Source organism: Enhydra lutris, unplaced genomic scaffold, assembly GCF_002288905.1.
Source record: "Enhydra lutris kenyoni isolate GAN:26980312 unplaced genomic scaffold, ASM228890v2 scaffoldscaffold2, whole genome shotgun sequence".
NCBI lineage: Eukaryota > Metazoa > Chordata > Mammalia > Carnivora > Mustelidae > Enhydra > Enhydra lutris.
This window is the reverse complement of record NW_019154086.1, coordinates 32,434,591-32,445,589: the sequence shown is the minus strand read 5'-3', so window position 1 is coordinate 32,445,589 and position 10,999 is coordinate 32,434,591.

Genomic DNA, 10,999 nt, shown 5'->3' with positions numbered 1-10,999 from the left:
AGGTCTCAAATGGATATTTTGTAGGCAGCATATAGATGAGTCTTATTTTTTTATCCATTCTGTCACCCAATAACTTTTGATTGGAACATTTAGTCTTTTGACATTCAAAGTAATTATTGATAGATATATATGTATTGCCATTTTGTTTCTTGTTTTGTGGTTGTTTCTGAAGATTTTCTCTAATCCTTTTTTGTCTTTCTTTCATGGTTTGCTGATTTTTTTAGTGATGTATTTAGATTTCTTTCTCTTTACTCTTTGCATATTTATTAGTGGTTTTTGATATATGATTACCATTAGATTTGTATATAACCTCTTCTAAATATAGTAGTCTATATTAAGTTAATGGATGCTTAAGTTTGAACCCATTCTTTACTCCTCTCCTCCCCACATTTTAGATATATATTATTATACTTTATATTATTTTTTGTTAATTCCTTGACTGATTTTTTACAGAAATATTCACATATTTTACATAAATATTTTTATGTAAATTTTTAATATTTTACAGAAATATTATTTACATAATTTTTATGTAAATTTTTCATATTTTACAGAAATATTTTACTTCTTTTTTCTACCTATACACTGTCACTTTTGGTCTCTCCTTTCCACTCAGAGTCCCCTTCCATATTTCTTGCAGAGCTGGTTTAGTGGTCATGAACTCCTTTAGTTTTTTGTTTGTCTTGGAAACCTTTGATCTCTCCTTCTATTCTGAATGATAGCCTTGCTGGACAGAGTGTTCTTGGCTACAAGTTTTTCCCATTCAGCACTTTGAATATATCATGCCACTCCCTTCTGTCTTGCAAAGTTTCTGTTGAAAAATCTCCTGCTAACCTTATGGGTTTTCCCTTGTAAGTTACTGACTTTTTTTTTATCTTGCTGCTTTAAATTTTTTTTTCTTTATCACTATACTTTGCAAATTTAATTTCAATATGTCATGGTGTGAGTTTGATTTTATTCGGAATTATCTGTGCCTCCTGGATCTGGATAAATATTTCTTCCCCCGATTAAGGAAGTTTTCAGCTATTATTTCTTCAAATAAATTTTGTGACCCCCTTTCTCTCTCTTCCTCTGGGACTCCTAAAATATGAATCTTATTATTTTGATGAAGTCACTGAGTTCCCTATATCTATTCTCAATTTTGTATAATCCTTTCATCTGCCTTTTGTTCAGCTTGATTACTTTCCATTGCTCTTTCTTTTAGTTCAGTGATCCACTTCTCTGGTTCTTCCATCCTGCTGTTTATTCTATCAAGTGTGTTTCTCATTTCATTTGTTGAGCACTTTATCTCTGATATATTATTCCTTATCTCTGTGTTAGGGGTTCCACTCATGCCTTCCACACTTTTCTCTCATCCAGTGAGTATCCTTATGATCATTCTTTAAATTCTCTATCAGCATGTTACTTATATCTGTCTCACTTAGATCTCTGACTGTGGCCTTGTCTTGTTCTTCCATTTGGGATTAATTTCTCTATCTCCTCATTTTATCTGCCTCTCTGTGTTTGTTTCTGTGTGCTAACAAAATCAGCTGCATCTTCTCCTCTTCAAAATAGTGAGTTTATGAACAAGAGGTACTGGAATGCTCCAGTGCAGTGTCCCCTGTTCCCCAGAATCTAGAACATCAGGAAAGTATCCTATGTGTGTTGCTTATGCCCGGCTGTTGTCATTGAGTTGCTTTTCCTTTCAGTGCAGTCATCTGGACAGACTCTCCGCCTTCTGTAGGCTGTGCTTGTTCTTTGAGGTGGTAGTGGGACCCAGGCAGACCAGCTCCAAGGGAGAGTGTGCACACTAGGGAACTTGGGAGTGGGGCAGTGGTATTGGCAAAATTTGCACTGGACCACTAGTCCAGATCCCCCTGAAGTGCTGTGGTGGTTGGGGGCTGCACATCAGGGTGGCTAGGGGTACATGACTGGGTGCAGCACACAACAGTGGCTGGGGGTTCATCGCTAGGCATGGTGCAATGAGAGGGTGTGGCATGTGTAGACAGCTGTGTACCTGGCACCTGCATGTGGTACATTCAGGGTTAACAGAATTTGCTCTGAGCCCAGGGCTGAGGCTAGGAGGCTTTGAGTGGGAAAGTCCTCAGAAGAACTGATAGGCATAGCTACATAACTACTAGGGGGTTAAGTAACAAATGTCTAGGCAGTGCAGTCTCCCACAGATGCCTCTGTGTTTATGCTATGGGGCAGGGAAGAAAAGTAGCTCCTACTAGCTCCCTCATTTTCAGAGAAGTCGCCCAACACACTCTGAAATCAGTATGAACACATCTATCTTCCATTTGCCTCTGGTGTTGTGTGAACTGCCAGGCTGCTGTCTCTTTAAGTGGAGCAACCCAGCTATTGCTCTCCATTTTAAAGGTCCAGGCTCTAGTCCCACTGGCTTTACAAACTCATGGAATTCAGCCCCTCAGGATTTTATTTTTTTTATTTTTTCAGTGTTTCAAAATTCATTGTTTATGCACCTCACGCAGTGCTCGATGCAATACATGCCCTCCTTAATACCCAGCACCAGACTCACCCAACCCCCCACTCCCCTCCCCTCCAAAACCCTCAGTTTGTTTCTTGGAGGCCACAGTCTCTCATGTTTCATCTCCCCTCCAGTTTCCCCCAACTCACTTCTCCTCCCCATCTCCCAGTGTCCTCCATGTTACTTCTTATGCTCCACAAGTAAGTGAAACCATGTGATAATTGACTCTCTCTGCTTGACTTATTTCACTCAGCATAATCTCTTCCAGTCCCGTCCATGTTGATACAAAAGTTGGGTATTCATCCTTTCTGATGGAGGCATAAATCCAGATGTTACAGGGTTTAGTCTTCTTCATGTGAGTCCCCTGGTGTAAGGGCCCATTTCTCTGCCCTCTCCACATGTGCAGCTCCCTCCCTCCTGTAGGCAGCCTCCTTCCACCTTTCTGACCTTCCTAACTTTTCAGATGCAACTTCTTCTCTACATTTAGGTGTGGAGTTAGTTCTGCCATTCTTTGCTCAGATCACTCTCTAGTTTATCGCCGTGGATAAGGATATCTAGTTGAAAACATGGGACAGAGTAAGCTCAGAGTCCTCTTACTCCACTATCTCTCCAAGCTCCCTCCAGGATCTCTTATTAATACACTACTATTTAAACAACATAAATATATTACAAATTTTGACAATTATTAAGCATAAAAGTTCAATTTTATTTATAATGCACTTCTTGAAATGAATCAGTATCTAATGTTTCCTTTTACATTTAATGAAAAAGAAGGTAGATGCAGTAAAAAAAAATTGGTCTGTACACAGGATATTGTTTGCTTTTTTTAAAGATTTTATTTATTTATTTGACACAGAGAGAGAGAGAGATCACAAGTAAGCAGAGAGGCAGGTGGAGAGAGAGGGGGAAGCAGGCTCCCTGCTGAGCAGAGAGCCCGATGGGGGGCTCGATCCCAAGACCCTGGGATCATGACCTGAGCCGAAGGCAGAGGCTTTAACCCACTGAGCCACCCAGGCATCCCGTTGTTTGCTTTTTTTTAACAGGAGGTAGAAAATATTAAATGTTTTATGATAAAAGAAGATGAAGATTTTTACTATATTTTAATAAACATTTCAAACCATACCTGATAAAAATTAGTTTTAACTACCTGATTGTAAGAATAAGTGCCAGGTGGAAAGATCTCATAGAACTTTTATCTAGTGTATCTTGAAAACTTTGGTAGTCTAAGAAAACATTCTAATTATGTTTAAAAGAATTAGGGACACTAACCAATACTGCTTTGCTATTTGAAGTTTTTTGTTTTTGTTTTTCATAGCTAATAATATGTCTGAGGGATAATATCAAGAAGTTGTAAAGAGCTGCTTATATTTAAATTCATTGCAAGAGGGGACATTTTCAACAATGGACCTTTCTTACTCAACACTAGTTAACGTTATTTTTGCCTTGCTTTCATGAAACTGTCCCTCATATTGATATTTGACAAATACATGGCATAGAAGAGAATCATTAGTCTAAAACTGTCTCACTGCTATCTCTGTAATCTACCAGAAAATCCCCATGTATGCTAAAATATTACATTTATAGCATGACACTTTAACAGCAATATTTAAAAGTCAGGGAAATAGGGGAATCTTAAGTTTACAATCTCTATGAACTTACGATTATCAATCCTTTCATGTACTCGTGGGGTACATGTTCTCCATGTAAAGGCCACTGTTTTAAGTTAGCAAGTCAAATCAACCAGAATCCTATTTGCATTGGAGCATTAGACATGCTGGACAAAATCAAGTAGAAAACCTCAGACCAGAGGGTTGGTCTGCCAGACTTCAGATCCAAGACAGAGGTTGTGCTCCCTTCTCTCAGCCTGCCTATACCCAGGGTACAGAGTATCACAGAGAGAATCCTGAGAGCCACTTCATACTTCTTCTGGCCTTGGGCCCAGATCAGAGAAGAGGGAAATTTCTGAGTACAGCATTGGTGCTATCTTTGTGGTTCTCTGTGATCACGTCCCAATGGAACTCTTTGTAACATTCTTAACCAAAGGAACCCCAGAATGGACTAAGCCTATTCACCTTATGCAGTCTAAGGCACACCTGCAATCACCAAGAAGAAAGTTCTTTATTTTCCAGTCCCTGGCAACAATAGGAGAAGTAGTGAAGAGGAATGTGAGCCATTAAAGTCAAGTTTGGGGTCAAGGAGGGCTTAAACTTTCTGTAAATAATGTGGCTGGAACTCCAATTCAGTAACTACTAATGTCACCAAATTCTTGATATCTACATGACTCATGTAGAAGTGGGTTAAGTTTCTTTTGGCCATTTGTGCCCTGGACATAGTACATTAGTATGGAGGGATGACAGTATTTGATGGAAAGAGAGATTTTTCCATGTTCTGATGTTGTTATTCATGACTCAGATATAGTTACACAACCAATATCAGTGTCTTTGCTTATGTTTTAAAGGATCTTTAAAATGTTTGTTAAATACTCTACAGTTTCTGGGGCGCCTGGGTGGCTCAGTGGGTTAAGCCGCTGCCTTCGGCTCAGGTCATGATCTCAGGTCCCTGGGATCGAGTCCCGCGTCGGGCTCTCTGCTCAGCAGGGAGCCTGCTTCCCTCTCTCTCTCTCCCTCTCTCTGCCTGCCTCTCCATCTACTTGTGATCTCTCTCTGTCAAATAAATAAATAAAATCTTTAAAAAAAAAATACTCTGCAGTTTCGTGTTTTGCCTTGGTCACGATGCATTCCGGTTGCACGTGTGTAGAGTCTGTATTGCTGCTCTTATTTTTGTCACAATGTCCTAAATGTTTGTAATGCTAACTTCATAGGCACACTCTTAATAATTAATAGCCCCCAGATACCCAGAGTTTCTCCAACCATCCCTCGCCTCCAGTATTAGGATAGTTATTGGAAGGACACAGGGAAAGGTATGTGTCCACCTGGGTCTGAGGGCATGTGATCTGATTGAGTGTATGATCCTGAGTGTATTTCAACCACAACATCTTTGCAAACTGTTCATGTATTACGTATGCCTCTTCTGACCTTTCTTAGTGTAAAAGCAGCCGAACTTTTAATGAAGAAACTGTGTATTCATAGGTTACTGAAACAGTCACAACGGGTTTAATACAAATGTGATTCTGAATGTAATATCGTGGGGTTCCATATAAAGAGCTTCTCATAAATGTTCTGCATTTTTCTGGAAGCATGATGAGAATGTTGTCTCAGCAGTTTTCCTTGGCCATCTTTAGATTTCATCTTAGCACTCCTGAGGGGAAAATTTCACCTCAGATCTTTTAACTTACCTAAATGTGTGTACAAAAGGAGCTATGGTACTCCCTCAGCCATCTCAGGTTAAAATCACGGTCTCATCACAGGTCAGACCAAGGGGTTTTCTTTCATCACTGAGAGGACGTGAAAGAAAGGCCTGGATGCCTCGCCTGGTGAAAGAGCCATCCTCCCAGGCATCAGGCTGGGCCTTCACACTGTGTTCCCAATTTTTTTTTTCCAATTTAAAAACAGGAACTAAATCTCTGGCATGAAATAGTGTGATTGCTGATTTGTAGGCCCTGGTGCAGTCCCTTCCAATAACTCATTAAAAACCCTGTGACAGAAAAGGTCAAACAGCACACACGTAACAGAATCACAAGGACCTGGATCACCCTCACCCCCTCTTTGCCACATGGATGCTGCCCCTCAAAGCACCCAGGCCACTCTGCTGGGAGCACCCTGAGATGGAGACTCCTGGAAAAAAAAAAAAAAAAAGGCTAAAGAAGCAGCTGGTGTGTGTGGCAGTAGCGAGGGAGAGATGGGCAGTGAGGTGTCACATCCGGGAACATGGCAGTCTCTCTGGGGCAGCCGTGGGTCAGCATAGGGGCACTGAGAGCACAGGTGTGTGCCTGTCCTAACGGCCGGCTGCCCTGAAGAACTGGTCACAGCAATGACGCAGCAGTGTGGTGGGAGGGACAACGGCGATAGTAGTTACACTTACCGCTTATGATGGGCAGTCCACAGTGCTAAAGGCTTTAGAAGTATTTCATTTCATCTTCCTAAGAACTCAGTGAGTTTGGTGTATACTTTATGTTACTTTTACAGGGGAGAAAACTGAGGCATGGAGAGGTTCAAGCAGCTCCCCCGAAGTCACACAGCTTGTAAGTGGCGAAGTCTGGATTGGCAAATAGGCACTGTAAGCTGGGAATTGGACTAGGGACAAGGCATATCCCCTTGTCCTCCAATTGTGTCTCTGAAAAGGGTTAGGACCCTCACTTCAGAGCAAACTTGAGTGACATCTCTGTACTGTGTCTGATGACATGATGATCTAGCCTCATTTAAGGTTCAGCAATTAAGAAGAGACAGAGAAAGAGAGAAAGGGGAAGGAAGGAAGGGAGGGAGGGAAAAAAAAGAAGGAAAGGTAGAGAAAAAGAAAGAAAAGACAAATAAAAGACAGAGCTTAGAACCTATAGAAGAAGCATTATAGAACAAAGCGGGGAAAGAACAGGTAGGAAAAAAACAAGACAAAACAGATCTGTGGAAAAGATCTATTGCAGAATCTTACAAAGACCCTTTGGGAAGCTATTTAGCATCCTGTAGGAGCAGAATATTATAGGTCTCCTATCTTTTTTTTTTTTTTAATGTGTCATTTTCTATATTAGGTCTTTAGGTCCTGTGCTTTCTGATTTATTTCTAGAATATCATGTCCTAGCTGTAGCCTTAAAAAAGCAGGTCCTTCTAAATACAGACAAAGGAGAAAAAGAGTGTTAAAACGGGTACAAAAGGAGAGAGATATAACGAATTATACAGCTGTTCACAAGAAAAACTCTCCAGATAAAGTCAAAGGCCAAAATTTATAAGAATAAAAACATGTTCTAAATTTAGTAATCATAAGAGTGCTCATAAAGAATTGTCTATAAAAGCCCATTTTTGAGACACAGATCTTCAGAAGTTAAAGTTTCTTTTGTGGAATAAAGCCTTTTATTCTCAAAGGTCATTTATGCCCATTTTTTTCATTGTTAATAACAGTATGAAATTAATACCCATCATTTTAGAATGTGTATAAACCTCCATTGTTTTGATTTGGGGCAGAGGATCTTAAGACTCTGTCTTTGCTCTTCTTCCTTTGATTTATTTCTATCATCTTATTATGTGCTCTCCATTTCTCTCTCTCTTTCTTCCTTTCTTGCGATCTTCTGAATAGATTTCTTTTTTCCTTTCATCTTTTGCTATTCCCACCCCACCCCCTACCTCCCCTTTGGAATTAATTACCTCTATGTCTATTTTTAGGAGTTACCCTAGGCATTTGAACACACTTGCTTCATTTCTTGTTGCTCGACCCAAACAATGCAAGAATATTTAGACTATACTTTTTTACCCAATTCCAATTTCTATTATAGTTTGACCCGTATTTGAATTCTTTCTTGTTTGTTTAACTTCACAAATTAGACATTATTCTTACTATGATATGTAGTCAGTGTTTGTTTAAATTTACCCAACATGTTTATCCGTTTCTTTGCTTACCATTTCTTCTTGCAGCCCTTCTTCCATTTGGCCTCTTAATATCTCTGCACAAAGCAGGTTTTCATTTCAGAAAATTTTATTCAATTGTTTATCAACCTGCTTGATTTTTTTCCAAAGGCCATCTCTTATTCCTTGGTCACAAAATATTTATTTCTTCACCATACCCAACGTGGTTGCTTTATATTCTGTGTCTGATCACCTTTACTGATCTGATTTTGCTACCTGTTTCTGCTCGTTCTCACTCACAATGCTTTACTTTCCTACAGGGGAGAGGTGAAGGCAGAGTGTGCCTATGTATGGTTTTATGTGAGCTATGTTCTTTGGAACTTTATCTATAGGAATTCTTTGAGACCTGGGTTGAGACTGCATTCTTCTAGAAAATATTTCATTTGTTCCTCCCAGTTGATTATACAAACATTCTAGGAGCACTTTAATTAAAATTCTCCTATTTCAATTTTGCAGATATGGGGAGTATAACTTCATACAGAAAGCCATGTGAGTGCCAAGCTGTACTTACAAATTCTCAAGTGAGATTTCCTACCACTCTCCCCCAGCCCAAAAATCAAATCAGACGTGTTGCTCTCCCCTTCTGCATAACAGTTCATTTTTCACTCATCCTTAATTGAAGGTAAAGCCCTTTGGGATTCCAGCTTCATGTGGGAGTCTTCTGTAAGACTTCCAATTTTGTGGGTGGGGGATGGGTGAAATAGTTAAAAAGGATTAAGGGTCTTCTTAATCATGATGGGCACTGAATACTGTATAGAGTTGTTAAATAATATTGTACAAAAAAAAAAAAAAAGATTTCCAATTTTGTGTGGGCCTAACACAAAGAGAACTGGCTTTGGTTTTCCTCTCCTAAAGTTGTTACTTTTATCTTTTTTTGATCTCTGCAGATTCTTTACTTTTGTGCCATTTCAGTGGCACCTTTCAAAAGTGTTTTCATTGTTATTTTATCTCACATTTTGGTTGTTTTCATTGGGTAAGCCTCTTAGCATGCTTAGTTCAATAAACTAAAGGCAATACTGTGTAGAGATGGGGTGCCATCCTCCAGAATGCAGTATGTATGCTGAGTTGAAGACCTCTATAAAGGACTGCATTGGAAGAATACAGAGATCTTTCCAAAAGATGGAAACAGATGTGGCCCCATGTACCTATTCCAATGACCCACTGGCCTTAGTTTTCCATCCTGTTTCTACAGCTCTGGCCTCTGCAGTCCCCATCTACCAAGGGGATGCAGTCTCACCCAACACATCAAGAGTCCCTTCAGATTGCAAGCTACAGATACCACCAGGTTCTTCGGGTTCCTTTATGTTCTCTGTGCCCAGGTAGCTGTAAGTGAGAAAAGGAGTCATCATACTGGCAACCACAAAGACCAGCAGAGGTGACAGCAGGTAACTGGGGGAGTTTGGAATGGAGGAGTATGACAATGAATACTAATCGTGGCCCTAAACCCAGCTTCTGTGGCAGGGGCTTTAGTTTGTCCCACTAACTTCCCTTTTCCAGGTTTGCCTTCAGGAAGGGATGTTCATGGGAACTGTAGTAGCTAGCTTCCAAGACGGTCCCCAGTGGTCCCTGCCCCTGGATATACCCTTGTGTGGTCCCTCCCACATTGTATCAAGGTTGTTCTGGGCAACCAATAGAATGTGGTGGAAGGGATGCTGTATCACTTCCAAAATTAGGTTATAAAAGGCTGTGCCTTCTGTTTTAGTCTCTCTCTTTCTTTCTCTTCCTTGCTTTCTCTCATATCACTTACCAACTTGCCAGCTACAGTTAGTCATGAGACACGGAGGTGGCTTTTAGAGAGGCCCACATGAAGAAGAATGGAGATCTCAGACCAATAGCCAGCAAGAAACTGAGGCCAGGCAGCAACCACATGAGTAAGCCCAGAAGCAGATTCTTTAGTCCTGTTCAAGTCTTGTGATGACTCCATGTCTAGCCAACATCTTGACTGCAGTCTCATGGGAGACCTTGAACCAGAACCATGTAGCTAAGCTACTCCCTGGTTCCTGGCTCTTAGAAACTGTATGAGATAATAATGTGTTCTTTAAGCTGCTAAGTTTGGGGATGACTTGTTACACACAGCAGTAGGTAATGAATACAGGAACCATGGCAGGCCTGTTCCCCAGATGTGTAAAGGAAGCAAATCCATGTAGCCCAAGGAGTAAACTGTGACAGCCACATAAGAGCGTTATTCAAATCTCCAATTAAGCACCTGCTCCAAGGGGTGTGAATTCACCAATAACCTCCAGCTATGGAAGCCTTTAGGATCTGCCTTTTCTTCCAAGTTGAAGCCATATGTTTCCAGGAAGACCCTGAGCAATGAGTGAGCATTGTTGTAATTTCTGGCCAGTGCAAGATTGCTCATGGGGAACCCCCTCATTGGGCTGGCTGAGACATGTTCCACTCTGCACCCCCAGTTCTCCTGACTGCTTTCTCTCACTCATAGGTGCCACATCTGCATCATGGCCTGAAGGGTTTCCCTGCCAGTTCTTTCTCTCTCTCTTCTTTCCCTTTTAAAGGAATTTGCCCCAATAAATTACATGCACTTCTAATTTTGTCTTGTGTCTCCTTCCGAGAAGACCCCAATTTTTAAAAAAGATTTTATTTATTTATTTGACAGAGAGAGAGATCACAAGTGGGCAGAGAGGCAGGCAGAGGGAGAGGGAGAAGCAGGCTCCCTGCTGAACAGAGAGCCTGATGTGGGGCTTGATCCCAGGACCCTGAGATAATGACCAGAGCTGAAGGCAGAGGCTTAATCCACTGAGCCACCCAGGCGCCCCCTCCCCCCAAATTTTAACATTATTATTACCTTTGTTTTATTTCTTTTTAAATTTTCTTCCCATTCCTGCTTGTGAAGGTACAGGCTTAGCATAATTATTTAAAATATTTCTCTTTTTTTCCAATATAAGAATTCAAAGCTAGAAAGTTCCTTTGTCATCTGTTTCTGGGAGAAGCAAATCTGGGAGAAGCAAATTTTTCTGTCTGGGGGAAAAAACAACCCAGGAAAATGTTTTATTTATTTTGATTC